The sequence below is a fragment of the Manduca sexta genome, chromosome 20 (genome assembly GCF_014839805.1).
Source record: "Manduca sexta isolate Smith_Timp_Sample1 chromosome 20, JHU_Msex_v1.0, whole genome shotgun sequence".
NCBI lineage: Eukaryota > Metazoa > Arthropoda > Insecta > Lepidoptera > Sphingidae > Manduca > Manduca sexta.
The window spans coordinates 3,034,422-3,050,360 of NC_051134.1; the positions used below are offsets into that span (position 1 = coordinate 3,034,422).

Here is a 15,939-nt window from a genome sequence, read left to right on the forward strand (position 1 = left end):
AGATAGACAAAGTCGTTGGTTATTTAAAACATCCGCTGGTGCCGTGGATAAGATGGTGACAGTTCAAAAAATTCTAGATCAGTTTATCAAAGTGATTCATTACTTTGATTATTTAATCCAAAAGCACTGTCAGGTTTGTTTTACGCAACAGCAAAGCGAGTGCTTTGCGTTGTAAATGATAAAAGCAGCGCGTTGATTTGTTTTTCTTGATTTGTTTTAACTTTTTCTTTTTCTTCTACTAATGTTGTAACTGGAAGAAAATGAAACGTAATTATAAGCATTCTTCTATATAAATATGAAAAGGATTTCATTTCGAAGGGTATGATTAACCTAATATATTTCGTTTTATTTTTATTCTATTTTTATTTGGGGGCTTTTATCCAAAGGTTGACTGTCAGACCCATCGTATCCTAATCCCTATAATGAATGACAAAGTAATCTTCTAGTTAAAAGGCGACTGACTCATTAATAAATTTCGTGTATATAATAATTCGTAATATATATTGCGGAGTAAATGTATTTAGATATTATGTTACCGTCATCTCATAAATGAGTTAAAAAGTATTTAAATAATGATAAATAATATCAGCCCTGTACTATATACTGTCCCACTGATGGGCATGGACCTCCACTACTACTGAGAGGGATTAGGCCTTAGTCCACCACGCTGGCCTAGTGCGGTTTGGTAGACTTCACATCCCTTCGAAATTCCTATAGAGAACTTCCCAGGTATGCAGGTTTCCTCACGATGTTATACCTTTACCGTTAAAGCAAGCGATAATTCACAAAAATACACACATAATTTTAAAAAAGTCAGAGGTGTGTGCCCTTAGGATTTGAACCTGCGGACATTCGTCTCGGCAGTCCGTTCCACAACTAACTATGCTATCGCCGCTTTTTTTATATTATTGTCATCTAATATATGACTTAAAACGACTAGTCTCACGACTTTAAGATAAAGCAATTAACATAATTCAAGGCTGTAAAATAAATGACAAAGTTTTATTACTCCAGCTTGTAAACACGAGAGTTCACTAGAAGTGTCGATTAATGCAAGAATAAATATTCAAATTGTAAGAGCTCTCACAATTCTTAGTAATGAATACAATGTAGTTTTCTGAATCCGTGATATTTATACTATAAATATGAAATAATTAAATCGGAAATAACTTTGTTACGTTTTCACGTCTGTATTACTGGACCGATTTCAATGAAATTTTGTTTGGAAATTGTTTAGAATCCCGAGAAGAACAAAGGCTACTACTACTTTATATCCGGGAAAAATTTATAGGCGGGACTTTAGCGGGCGGAGCCGCGAGAAAAAGCAAGTATAGAATGAATCTCCTAAAAATAGCTTTATAAAGAATACAGTATCTAGACCTTAATAAATAATTGTAAATTTATTTTTCATAAAGAAATACTTAGCTAGGAACCTATAGATTATAATTATTACAAAATATAAATACAAATACTCTTTATTGTAACCATTGTAAAATAAAGAGACACAAAGAAGATTAATATATTTTCTTACATTATTAAAATAATTTAGGAAAATTATTTATTAATTTATTTTGTATTTATTTTTTATTCAAATAAATACAAAATAGTATTTGTATATAAATATCATGATCACTTGAAGTTGTTGCATTATACTAGAGAATTACATAAAGTATTACATATTTATTTTATTTATCGCGGACACACTATTATATTAAAAACCTGCATAATAATATATTATATTAGTTCTAATGATGATATTCGTAAGAAAGAAAATTATGTAAGCCATAATGAAATGAATACAATCTTATAATCTACCGCGAACTTTTCGTATTATAAAAAATTACGTGCCATTTGATTATGATATGAACGCTGTTTCATTATTAGGTTATTATTCGTAAGCAAAAATAATTCGAAATATGAGTGATTAAAGAAAAAAATATCGAAGAAATGTAAAGGTTCAAATGTCTATTTAAGGTTATAGCTTAAGGTCCATTTTTCATACATTTTGTTTCACCTTTAATCTGGGTAACTAAACAAGTATTGACAAGTAAAGAATTTAAATTTACGTCTAGTTAGTGATTAGTTCTCGCAGTTGAAAGAAAAACGTAAAAATAATTAATATGCATGGATATTTCGGCCTTTAAAATTTAATATGACGAAATTCTATAACCTTAAGGATAAAAAATAAAACAGTAAATTTAATGTACATTTTTTGATTTTTTCATTTGTATAACATATATTTTTTGATTAATTAATTTATTATATTTCGTGAATTTATACATAGTGACTATTTTTACGAAGACGTATCTGCTTAACTCAATAAATCTTACTTCTTACTTTATCTTACGGTTATTAAAATTTATGAAGGGAGGAACAAGTCAACGAATTTGGATGAAATTTGGCATAGGGGTAGACTATATACTGGATTAATACATAGGCTACCTTTTATCCCGCTAGCTAATTAGTTCTTATGGGTAATAATGTAATTTAATCTGATTTTTAAATAAGACTTTTATTGCGGGAAAGGTATTTCACACGGGCAAAGCCGTGAGGAACACCTAACAAAATAAAATAAGCTAAACGGAGCAATTTTATACACAAATCGAAATAGTCCGTTCACCAGCAATATAATATTCCCAATTCAATAATGTATTTAAACTAACAAGGATACATTACACAAGTTTAAGGCTAAGTCATTTCTTAATTACTGGGCACATATTAAATATCAGTTTCTTCACTAATTGCTAATGACAAGTTGTTTTAATGGGTAGACACGTAACAGTTATATCATCGGCATTAGAGTTTGGAATCTTGGTTTGAATATTTATTTAATTAACACCTAAATATAAAACATATTTTAATTTTGTTGATGTAACTTATTTTGTAATGAATATAGTTCTATTTTTAAATGCTTTAAAGAATTAACAATTATCAATTTTAATATCTAAATACAACAGTTCTATTGGAGTCTATTTAAATGGAATTTGTTTTGTGTAAACAATGTTATAAATTAAACATTCAAAAGTCGTAAACATTATCATACCGTTAGTATTTTGTATTAGTGTGTTACGCAACCTTAAGACAATTACTTTGAGGGTCAGTTTATCAAGTACATTGTTTTTGGAGAAGCATTTGACCCGATTACGTGGCGCACAGATTAAATTAAACAGAGGGTTGAAAAGCAATTCTGTTTTTGAATTATTGAAAATTGTTCTATTATAACTGAGTTGTCCAAGAAGGGAATTTCTGTCAAAAGTAGAGAACCTGAATAAACATCTTCTTATAATATGTCGGAATAGAATATTACGATAAAGTATTTATGCTAGTCAAACCTCTGCCTAATCATAATAAGATAAATATGTTTATAATATTAAAAAAATAAAATAAAAGGTACATATTAATTTGTGTAACACCATTTATTTCTTTCTAAATGATTACATGTTATAAAATTTCAATATTAAGTACAAACTAGAAATAATTACGTCATTCAAAACATCCGCTTTCAAATCTGATTTAAATAACACAGATTCAATACTGCATCTATTTACATGCTCACATGACGTGATATTATATAGTAACGTCTTCATCCAAGGTCTAAAAAACATTAATAGTATTAGGTCAAGGTACTACATACATTCAATTCTGCATTCTGGAAAGCATTCATTGCTACGACAGGTTCCGCGGACAATGCCAGGTGAATGATAGCTGTCATGTATTGATTGTTACGCCTCTTGTACTGGTGAATATGTAGAATTGGTATTTATGTATGTAAACATAGTATAATATGTAGTATAAAAAATTTAGTTAACATAGTATATTATGTAGTCAATAGATTATATGACTAAAAAGAGACAAGCGATTCGATGGTTAGCGTGATGATTTTGTACCAGTACCTATCTTCAAAACTTAGAATTGGAAAACGCTGCACCGCGGTCATCATTTTAAGACATTTAATTATAAGTAGGTGAATAATATCAGTCCTATATTATTTGCCCACTGCTGAGCACGGGTCTCTTCTACCAATGAGTGGGTATAGGCCTATAAGGGTATAGGCCTTAGTTCACCAAGCTCGCTTATTGCGGCTTAGCAGACTTTCACATGCGGGTAAAACTAGTAATAACTAAATTATTATTCCAACTGATAAATGATATATGCCAGTGCTAGCAGATCGATTGGCGGTAAAAATAGAAAAAGCGATGGTGCCTACCCTGACAGCGTCTTCGGTACTCAAAATCTACAATCGAGCCCCTTTCAGTGTTTAGCTCCCCGATATGAGTTTGTCATAACCTTTTTAAACACATTAAACTTACAATTAGATTTATGATAATCCTTCTGGACGTTAGCAATAAAAATATTTGCAAATAAATAACACACATTTTAATTAATGAACACCGCAAGCAATTATGCCAAACCAGGCTTTTGATTTTTATCAACATTATGTTTTGTCCATTTTTGGTAACACAATTGACAAATTAGTTGTACTTTCATAAGATAAGAGCCTCATTTGAATAAATAATATCACTAATTAAATTAATCGGCTAAATTTTTTCAATTTTTTTATTAAGAAAACTTTGGGGTTAAGAACGGTTTCTGAGATAGAAATAGCATTCAAAGGCCGTGTATGAAGCTTGGAAAGACTGAGAAAAAACAGCATTTGAACCGTAGGTAATTATATAGATTGAAGCGTCCAAACAAACAAACTCTTCCTCAATTTAGGTATCAATTGCCAGAAATTTAAATCCAACAAAGAATTGGAACGTCTTAATACTTTCATAATCTATGCCACCTAGCCCAACTTCAAAAGAAGCTCACTGTTTAACGTCTCAAGATTTCGATCTTGGAATTTTATTTGCTGTACGCCGTCTGAATTATATTTAAATTTGTTTAGAATGCATAAACAATTGCAGTTAGTTGCGTCACTGGCTTTGTTATTTGTATATTGACTATGCGATGATATAATGTCTTGTCTTAGCGTTTGATATTTATGGCACTATGAGGTTGCGTATTCTAATTTACACGATAGTTTTCTAAATGACCTTTTGGTATGTTGATGTATGCGTCCACGGCGTGGTCGTGTTAAGAATTCGCTTGATTACGAATTTATAAAGTTGATGAAATACTGTTATGACATCTACTATGTATTTAGTTTACGTTTGTAATCCGGGACCGAGTAGATCATATTAGGAAAAATAATGATCGAAATTTTAATGCGATACACCAATATGCAACACAAAGTGATCGCAACAAGCTATCATTTTGTATACAATTACTATGAAATGAATCCAGCTTACTTACTAAATTAATTAATTAATCTGGTTTGGATCGATAAATTGGTACAGTCAGATCGAAGCCTAATACATCGTGAGGAATACTTTTCAATAGTTTAATCTGAAACATCGAGAAGTTTCTAGTCAGAATTCTTTGTTTATGGTATCATGGTATAAAATATTATGTAGCATTAAAATTAAGATAACATCGATAAAAAAAGAATTTTGATGGATTGAATTTAATATAAGATATTATCTTAATTGATCTAAACTCGTACGCTGGCTATTTATAAATTGTCTCTTGATTTATAAATCGATTTTACGTTTTATAATGTGAATTCAACCTTTAAATTAATTAGGACAAGGCAATACAAAAAACTATGATTTATTAATAGGTTCGTTAAAGATATAGGTATTTACGATGTAATATTGACGAGACGAGTTTGTCCGTACATGATGCTAAGCACCACAAAACACAAGAATATAGTCCATATATCCTATGGAGAGACCATTTCTAGCCTGCATACAAACTGAAAAAATCACCCATAACTTTGCATTATTATCATTCACCTGTACTCGTCACTCGATGGTATATGAATGCTGAATCCGTTGAGTGCAATGTCTTTAAAATAAAACGGAATACACCCCCTTTTGTTTCCATACTAATTGGCGATACAAATAGACAAAGCCACCACCACCTAACTAAACAAACCTATCTACTACGAAATTAATTCTCATGCATCCATTTTTCCTTGTAAAAATAAATATCAACGCGTCGTAAACACGATTCAAAGGGGTACAATAGCAAATTAATTTCGTTGAAACGATATCAATAAAAATAAAACGAGACAAAGGAAGGTTGACGTCAAGCCGGCTACGAGTAATCAAAGCTTAAACTTTATTACAATATGAAATATTGGCATAAGCCAGATGATGATATCGTATGATATGTAAAACAAGACAAATACGACTTTAATTTATGCTCGTATGTTAAATTGTTAAGGTTTAAAATCATTCCGCACCGGCATGCGGTTTCTAATTTTCTATAATTATATTATCAAAACAAAGGCCCAAGGGGCAGTATTAAAACAATTTTTATGTTTTTTAAATGTCCAATAAAGATATGTATTTATAAAAACCATTTTTTCTTGATTCTTGAACGAAACTGATATGTGTGGTTGTCATTTCAACATTATTTAAATTTAACTCAAATTTCATTAAGACCCAACTTGTTATTTCCTACAAGCCTACAATATAGTGTAAATTATTATAATGGATACAATAAACCCAATTACTATGAAATACTCCTTACAATTCGATGTATAAATATTATTTTTATTAACACTATTCAAAGAATTAGTATTGATAACGCACATGGATCGAAACGATCACTCTTCCATTTCAAAATATTCATTGAGTCACTGAACATAATGTATGACTACATTTTAAGTCAATTTTATCGGCTCTTATTCACAACACCTGATTGACAGTTGAGTAATGAAGGTATTTCTTGTGATAGCAAAAATATCCTTATATTTTTATTGTCCACAAGAAATGATGACAAGCTTCCTTCTTTTAATTAAATTATACTCATTTTTTTGTGCTTTTTGTGTAGAAGTAGGTGATAACATAATTTTGTTTGAAGGTTTCTCATCCGTCTGTGACTAAGTCTGATTTATGGGTTTATTAAACTACTTTCAATATGTAAATAAATAAGAATACGCGTCAATAACCAGCGTAAAACTTAAAAGAAGTAAAATCTAAATATGCCAATTAAATATTGCATATATTAGGTATATTCTCCAAAAACATTTAGATTAGTCGGAAATATCAATAAATAATAATATTTTTAAAAAAGATTGTTGATAAAACTTTTCGTTCCATATTGCAAAAACTCAATATTCCAGAGTAAAATTAAACAGGTTTCCGGACGTCTCCGGGCGGACTTTACATTGAAATTACCGTTTTTGTAATTAACTGCAACGGTTCCTTGCGTGCGTTTTTATTATGCGTTTTATAAAATTTAAAATTTTATTGGATATGATTTATTTATTATTTTTTTATTACAATATCATTAAGAGTGTATTACGTATTCAAAATTGTGTTGTGTATTTGTGTGGAATATTGGCTGCAGTTTTTTTTTACACTATAGAGTGTATAGTTTATAATGGAAATACGTCATCTAATAAGTGGCTTAAGAAAGTCTATGATGATTTTTTTTGATAATTAAATAAATATAATTAAAAACTAAGTCATTCAATTGAGCACACTGTTCACTCGGACTTCTATAAATATTAAAGTAGATACGTATTCTATATTTTAAAGTAATAGACTATAACAGACTTCCATGATCCGATCCATGTTACGTCAATATTTACACATGTGACGTCAACGAACTAAAGACCGAAAGCTTTGATTTCTTAATGATTGTATATTTACATTTACTTTCGCATAACGAAATGGCGAATGCAGTCTGGGAAGCCCCAGGCGGAATCAGCAACTACGACTTGCCAGTAATAGGTGATATAATTAAAGATATTGTATTATTTTTTATAATTGAAAGGCCAGGCAAGTACGTCATTCGCCTGGTGGTGAGTGTCACAACTTTGTATAAACATTTATAAAAAGATATATACCTACATTTTATATATATCTATTTTATAAGGAGTGTCTACTCCTTAGACAAGATGTCTACCTTCCAGAACTTTGAATAATCTTTTTCATGGCACTAAACCACGTTTGTCTTGTGATAAAATATCTTGCACGAGATAAATTTGTTTTAAATTCATTTACATTACATTTCAGACTTAATTTGTCAATGTATCGGATTTACTAGGTATGTATGTAGGTTAAACTGCATTAGGCTATATATTTTCCTTAAAAGACATTAGCAATAATAAAAATTGTTCACTTGAACATTGTAAACAAAGCGGGATACATATTTTTAATCTATTTTAGCCAATGTATTCGATTTTACAAATTTATGGCTCAAATAAAAACATTATTATCGCATAAATCACATATTGTATGTTTTCGATAATCAATATGTTTTCTTAACATTTATAATTGTAACAACACTTAATTTATGGTCGTATTAAGTTATAAATAAATGGAAATAAAACGCACGTTTAGATTTTTTTACAACTCGAGAATGAAAACAAAGTGAGGTCATTCTACGAAAATACTATAAAGGGACCTGTGATATCATCCTGCCAAAGGAAGTTTTCATTCAACAAAATGTAGGTTGAATTTGACTTTACGCTGCAGAACACACATACACAGACGCACACACCTTTTAGCAACAGAGGGATAAGTTCCGTGGGCAATCATTTAATGCACTTATAGTTATGACATAATGTGATAGAGGGATGGCAGGCGCAAATTTCAGATCCGGGCTGATATTATCCAGGAAAAATTATAACCAAATTGGGAATTGAATCCGAAACCTTAATACAGCATACGGTAATACAACTACGCGAACAAGACAGTAATTTACCGTTTAGTAATTTACACTTAAGACCCTCCCCGAGCAAACGGCCTTGAGTATACGTTCCGTAGATTTTCGGCGCTTCAGTTATGGCGGGAATATGCACAGATGTACAAAAATTACTCTAAATTACTCTAAAAATCAATTTAAGGGCTTATTGAAAATTATAAAATACGAAAATATTCCTTATTCAATTGTTAATTTAATAGTATTGGTTGCAAATTCAAATGATGTATACTGTAGTAGATGTGCGAAATTAATGATTTTATAGAAAATTTTAATATTAATGAATGACACAATATCTACATTATATATTTTCTTTTAAACTACTAAAGTAAAGACAACATTTTGTTGAAATATGATGTTTAATTATTTATGTATGTATTATAAATTTCGAGTAGATAGTTTCTAGAAATACCTACGGCGTAGAGCCGCTGGTATGACAAATAATTTGACAAACACATTAAGGATCTTACAGGCAATATTTTAAAATATTACCCAATTCAATTATAATGTGATAGATATGTTAATTGGCCTCAGATTCAGAGATAGCTGTCTCTAGACTAGAATTTCAAAACAACATTAATTCGCATTAATAATTAATATCCGCAATTTAAAACAGCGTAAAATTTTACTCATCAAATTTTCACAGATTATTAATTAGAAAAAAAAAGATACTCATCTCAGCTATCCTTGTAACGATCGTTAAAACTATTTACGACATCATTCGACCCCGGAGGACCATTTATATCCATAAATCAACTGCAATATATAATTATGCAGGTCACTCATACGGGAAACATTTTTGATGATATAATAAATATTGCCTAAGGAAAACTGTATGATGAAATATAAATTACTGAGTTCGTCTTGGGTAATGGTTGGTTAATTTATAATGTAACAGGTTATTTGTACACATATAATTTGGTTTAATATGCTTAGCAATATGTGATTTCACATTAAATGCGGGTAAAATAGGTTTAAGAACTTTTCCGACAGCGACAAAATATCGGTAATTATTAGATAGGTATCAATTAAAGTATTAAAGTATAATTTTGATTTTTAAGAAAAATTTGGCAAACCATTCTTACGGTATATGCCAATATGGTCACTTATAGATAAACATTATTGTCTAAATTATGATTTATTAGCTTGCATGAAAAGTGTTGTTCATCTGCAATGTCAAAGTTACAATATCTACCTACATTTTACAATTATAATTTTTTTTTAATTTTAGCTGTTTGTGGTCTGATCTACGCAGAATGAGCTCACAGTGTCTTGAAGTCTGGCAGGTGGTCTTTTGGGTTCCGATTTAATAGTTTAATTTCAATGTGTAACATTCGCGTAAACATAAGAAATCATTATGTTCTAATGATAGTTAGATTCTACATAAACTTTACATAAAGGAAAGACGACAGGAATTGGGTTATATGGACTCTTACCCACTGATATATTATATACGATTTCCCACACTAGAATCAATTACCCAAATTCTCTTTCTCAATTTAGATAACTTGCGACAAGGAACATCAAGATTTAAATCTAAAATTATGACATCTCTACATATACGTATGTATGTATTATGTTCACCAATGGTCAGTCATTGCCACTTGAGCGTTTGCGAATCTATTGTTAAGTGTAGAATGGTCTTTGTATTAACATTAGCAGACCTTACTGGGGTTAGAGACGATCTTGTGCGTTGTTACGACGTTTAGTGACATTATTGTATACACTAACTAGCTGTGCTCGCAGCTTCGTCCGCGTGGAAATCAGTCTATAACAAAGTTTTTCAAACACAATACAACCACGTGACCTCTTCAACAGTGATCATTATATTTCAGTCAATTTACATAAAATAACCTAAAATATCCTCAAAAATACCACTATATTTTAGTAAAAACCGTATTTTTTTATAGATATTGAAATAGAATTTGAGAAACTCGATCACATACAAACAAACAGCTTTTGGGGACTTTGTTTTATAATATGTATAAATAGATGGATGTTATGAAGAGGTAATTATAGTTTGTAATGGGATTCTCTTCAAATTTCTAAAGCGATTTTGAAAATGATTTTACTGGAAAGCTACATTGTTCTTGAATCATGAGAAAATTATTGATAATATTTATTTCTTTTATTTTCAAGAATAAAGAAGACAATTCGGTCTGGTTTATTTATTAGTTTTATGTAATAGATGACCAGTTAACTCAAAAACAAGTGTGTAGTAAACCTCATTCTTATATGCATGTAGAGCTTCGTTATTAAGAAAGCGACGATTTGCGAAACTGCTGTGACATAAGTCTAAGGTTAGGGGGTCAATTCTTGGCGGACTTAAATAGCAGATCTCGTCGGCGCGGCGGTGAGTCTGTGTGTTACTTAATAATTATAACTTTGTAGGACTATAAAATTTGTCATGTTACCTAATTTATAGTTATGTTGAAAATAAAATGAAGTGTATCCAAACGATAATATTTTGTGACTTATTATTTAAATTAAGTTTAATTTTACACTATATAAAATTTTCTTTATTGAGGAATATAAAACTGAATGAAATAAAATGTATCCAAAAAATATGGGTATATTGTGACTTTTCGTTACAGAAATTAGGTTTAATTTTACACTACATAATATGTTTGTTATTTAGGAATAACTTGTATATTAATTATTATATCTATATTAAGTCTACGTACATTATTTTAACATTCCCAAGGAGACTTTTTGAATTATGATCATTTATCAAAAAAGACAAAGCAATATATTAAAATACACATAAATAATGTTTAGGCAAAGTATATGTTTAATTAATTCCACACAACTACGTACCGAGTGTAGGCGATCAGTTCAGATCATTTAAGTTGATAAAAGTATATTTGATAACGAAAAGAAATCGTCGGCGTTATCTAAGAACTCGAGAGGGCCGCGTAAAGGACTCAGAGTTTTTCTCTTTATTCACTCGAATGGCGAGAACCAATTATAACTTGTAAGTAATCCTCTTATCTGAAACTCTGCGAGTTGACGGTACCCACCACTTTGAATATGACTCACTTTATCCATATTCAATATCAGATCGCGCGACGGCCAGCAAATAGACCAATTCAAGTGACAATTATTATTGGATAAAGCTCGCCTCTTTCCTCCTTGTCTATTTTCAGTGTCCAGTGGAGTGTGATAATTTACGTGTGGTATTCGATTTTGAGCGGGAGAGATTCCTTGTTTATTATATTCTGTTGGTTTGATTTTTTGACTAGCATATAATAATTTTGTTTTATACTAATTCTTACTTAGGATTCGATGGTTTTGGTGATATGGCACTTAGACTAAACAATCTTCCCTAAATAATTTTAATTTGATTTGTAAGAATTTTAGCCTGACATTCAGTCTTATAAGCTAGTTCTGCAAAACAAAATTGCCTATACAAAATCGGTTCAATCCTAGATCTCTTTGGTGTTAGGATAAGCAGACAGATAAATGAAACAACTTTAATGAAGAGTAAGCAGGAATATTTTATTTTAAGTAGCATTAATTAGATTTGCTTTGTCCTTTTAACTATAGGTTTTTTATATAAATTTTCGATGATAAAGTATTTATAATTTGCTAAAGTAAAATTTACCTTATGACGATAGAACGAATCTGTACCAATAATTACATTTCCCAAACTTTTAACAAGACACATTATTCAAGTACTATTTGATTGTGACGTTCGTCATGTTATGATAATTATTAACGTGTGATTAAATATATATAGTGACGTAATCATTTCATTATTATAATATAGTTGTGTCTACTATTATAGTATTAGATATTAGTTGATTTAAAAAGCATGTATATTCATTTTCATCACTACAATTTTCGTTTTATTTACGATTGGCCTGTCGAAGCATATTAAAACAGGAATAGGCTGAAGTCATTTTCTGAAAAAGAAATATAAAGAAGTGGGTAATGAGAAAACATTTTTTCCAAAAACTACTGCAGTAAATTTAGATAGAAATTTCTTACGCTAGAAAATGTTTGAATAGACATTTCTTGAAAGCCAGGCACTTGGAGAGAAGCGGTCGAAGTGATCTTTGCATTATCAAAACTAAGTAAGATTTTAAGACAACCCCACCGTTCCAAAAGTCAATGCCCCAGCAAGCATTACACACTGACGAGACCTAAAAACAATTAATATTAATACGATCAACAAGTATTATTTAGCTATAAGTATAAGACTCACCTTTATTCTTAGAAAAGTACATAACTGACTTGGTATGAAATACAACACCACCGTCCCAATGCTTAGCAAAATCAGAATCATATTGACTTCACCTTCGTCTAATTTCTATAAAAATACACATATGTTGTATATATTACTTAGGTGTATGTTGTTAAATGTCAATAGTTATATGATATTTTTTATTACTTTACCTCGGCCGTGCAATACGCAGTAAGACACACGACGGGTCCGCAAAATGTTTGTTCAAATATTAACATTTTTTTATAAACTTCTGAATAATTCTCCATAAGACTGTTACAAGAAAGAGTATCTATAAGTATCAAATTGCTGTAACTGGGCCAAATACAATTTGTTTATAATACAATTTAAATCATTCCACTGTTAGAATCGCTCTCCGTTTCTAAGAGGCCTAGGGTAAGGATACCACGCTGACTTAATGCGCGTAGCTAGACTTCACAGACCTTCGAAATTATGTGATAAATTCGCTGGTATACATAACTACAGAAATTTTATCGACTGAAACAGGGTGTATAGTTGCTGTAGATCTGTGGAGTTATTTAACTTCTAAATAAGACTGGATAAGAAACAGACCAGGGTTTCGTACCTATACATTGATTGATGATGTTTGATGATCTCCCTCATGCGACCCTTAATTATCATTGCGTAATACATTTTTTCTTCTTGGTTTTGGCTGGGCGGATTCCTTCCAAAACATCTTGGATGCTCCATATCACGATGTCAACTTTACTTGCGATGTGTCGTATCCAGACTATTTGTGTTTGAATCATAACTTAAAAAATATATGATTTGTAATGTCTAGTGTTTTACTAAATATAATAATATGGGGCTGTACATTGTACGTCCTCTCTTATAATTTGTTATTTTTAACGTTATCTTTTAAGTATTTACAATTTGCTATTTTCTACTAAAGTTATAGAGATAGAATTTGGATATTTTTTTTTCTAATATAAGTAGCCCAACTCTAAATATTGTATCAATATAAGAAGCTACATTTATTTAATGATTTCTTATGATTACACAACAATGTCGGACATCTAAAATAAATAATTTTTTTGGATTTTCCCTTAATATGTTTTTCATACGGGAACCAGACTAAAGCGGGGGAAAAGAAAGCACTTAAGCTAGTACTAAATAATTACTGACGTAATTTTTGTTATGTATTTATTAACGAAATTTAGTAATTATATGATTTCGCATATTTTAAAATTAACCAAAGAAGAATAACTGTTTATATTAAACTTACATATATAATTATGAGCGTAGACAACGGCACTGATGTTTGAAAACATGAAAGTTATTTCATAAATAGGTGTTTTCCCAAAATCGACATGGGGAAGCCAGAACGGGAATAGCAATGGTCTGCTACCCTTGTCTTCAGGTCCATGGGTTATGAGATAATAAACAAGCGCTACTGACGCAAATGACACCATTCAAAAGCCAAAGCATATGTAAAAACGATGGAAAATAAGCTGGCTTTCCATGTCTCTAATTGGATGTCAAAATATCTTTTTCTGTAAATATAAATGTAGAGATTATTGTGCTAAATAGTTATGTATAACGTGATACATTATGTTATATATATATCTATTATGTTAATTATAGTTCTCAAGCTGTAAATGCTTTTAGCCAATAATTATATAATTTTATTGACAATTCTATACAAATTTTATAACAAATATTTACATCACCAAAAAGAAAACAAATACAAATAGTCTATCCATCAATAAAAAAGTATCCAGTTTTGACTCATTGGTGGTTTGTGTAATATTTACGGTAAAGTTATAATTTGTGTTAAGCTTAACAATTATGACACCTTTGGGGAGACCAGGGATGAACGTAACAATTTTTTACTTTTCGTAATATCTCACAGAGCTTGCTGAATTCTATAGTTTTAATTAATAGACATGATAGATTGGTCTTTCGGCTATCTTTTAAGACCACCTTAAATATAATTTATATTATAGATTTTGAGAAAAGCGACTAAATATTTGAGTGGGATTTGTTACAACCATCCCTACCCCTAGGGTTGGTTGTAACAGTGTAAGGGATGTTTGGAAGTAAAAATAAAATTACTTTCATAATCGATATATTAATTTATAATCAGCTTTATGGGTATAATTTTCGGATCAAAATTCTTATAAAAACATAGAAACATTGCTAGCATACAATAATAATTATGAACACTATTGAAAAATCAGATTTCAATCACACAAACAACTATGGCACACATAGTTTATTTCGTTATTAGTGCAGTCTACATGAGCCCACAACAGTCAAGGCATTGCACCCATTTTTCATTTGATCTGCTGTTTGAACAGAATTCCATGCTATCTATACAAAAGCCATCTTTGCTATCTGAATCAACAGAATCTTTTATTATTTTAGGATCCTTTTTCTTTTTTATGTCTTATTTCCTTTTTTTTAACAGTTTTCTTAACAAAAGAAGTCTTTAGCCCTTTGTCCCTTTAGAAGTCTACAAAATGGATTTGTTAATTTCTTTGGCTCTTAGTTTTCTTTCGTCTTGTTCTTGAATTTAAAGCTTCTTTGTTTGCTGTCATGTATTGCCCATTATTTGCATTTCGGTTCCTCTCCATTATTCTTTCTGCGTCCTATTTTTGGTAGGGGCTTAATTTCATATTGAGATATACCCCATTCTTTACTAATGATATTCATTTAAGAAGAAGGAGTAAATACTGGTCAGAATTTTTTATACTACGTCGATAAAAACTATTCTTTTAAATATGTAGCCTACATTTGGAAGATCCGTTAAACCTTCTTCAAGCATATTTTTCTTCGATTGCACGCATCTATATAAAGTTACATTGCACAATTGATATAAATTCGCAGCGTCTCTAAATGGTATTTTTATGAGAAGTACTTCTTCTGCAGCCAAATCCATTATTTCTGCAATAGCTAAAGCTCTTATGGTTGTTCTTTGTGTATATCAGGTA

The 15,939-nt window shown here is 30.3% G+C and overlaps 1 protein-coding gene and 1 pseudogene across 1 annotated transcript in view; one reads left to right on the forward strand and one right to left on the reverse strand.

The window, feature by feature from the left end:
• Positions 1-15,939, forward strand: part of LOC115445493 — a 286,442-nt gene that overhangs the window by 46,340 nt on the left and 224,163 nt on the right. The gene's annotated exons all lie outside the window — the stretch shown is intronic.
• LOC119189900 lies at positions 12,343-14,060 on the reverse strand (annotated as a pseudogene).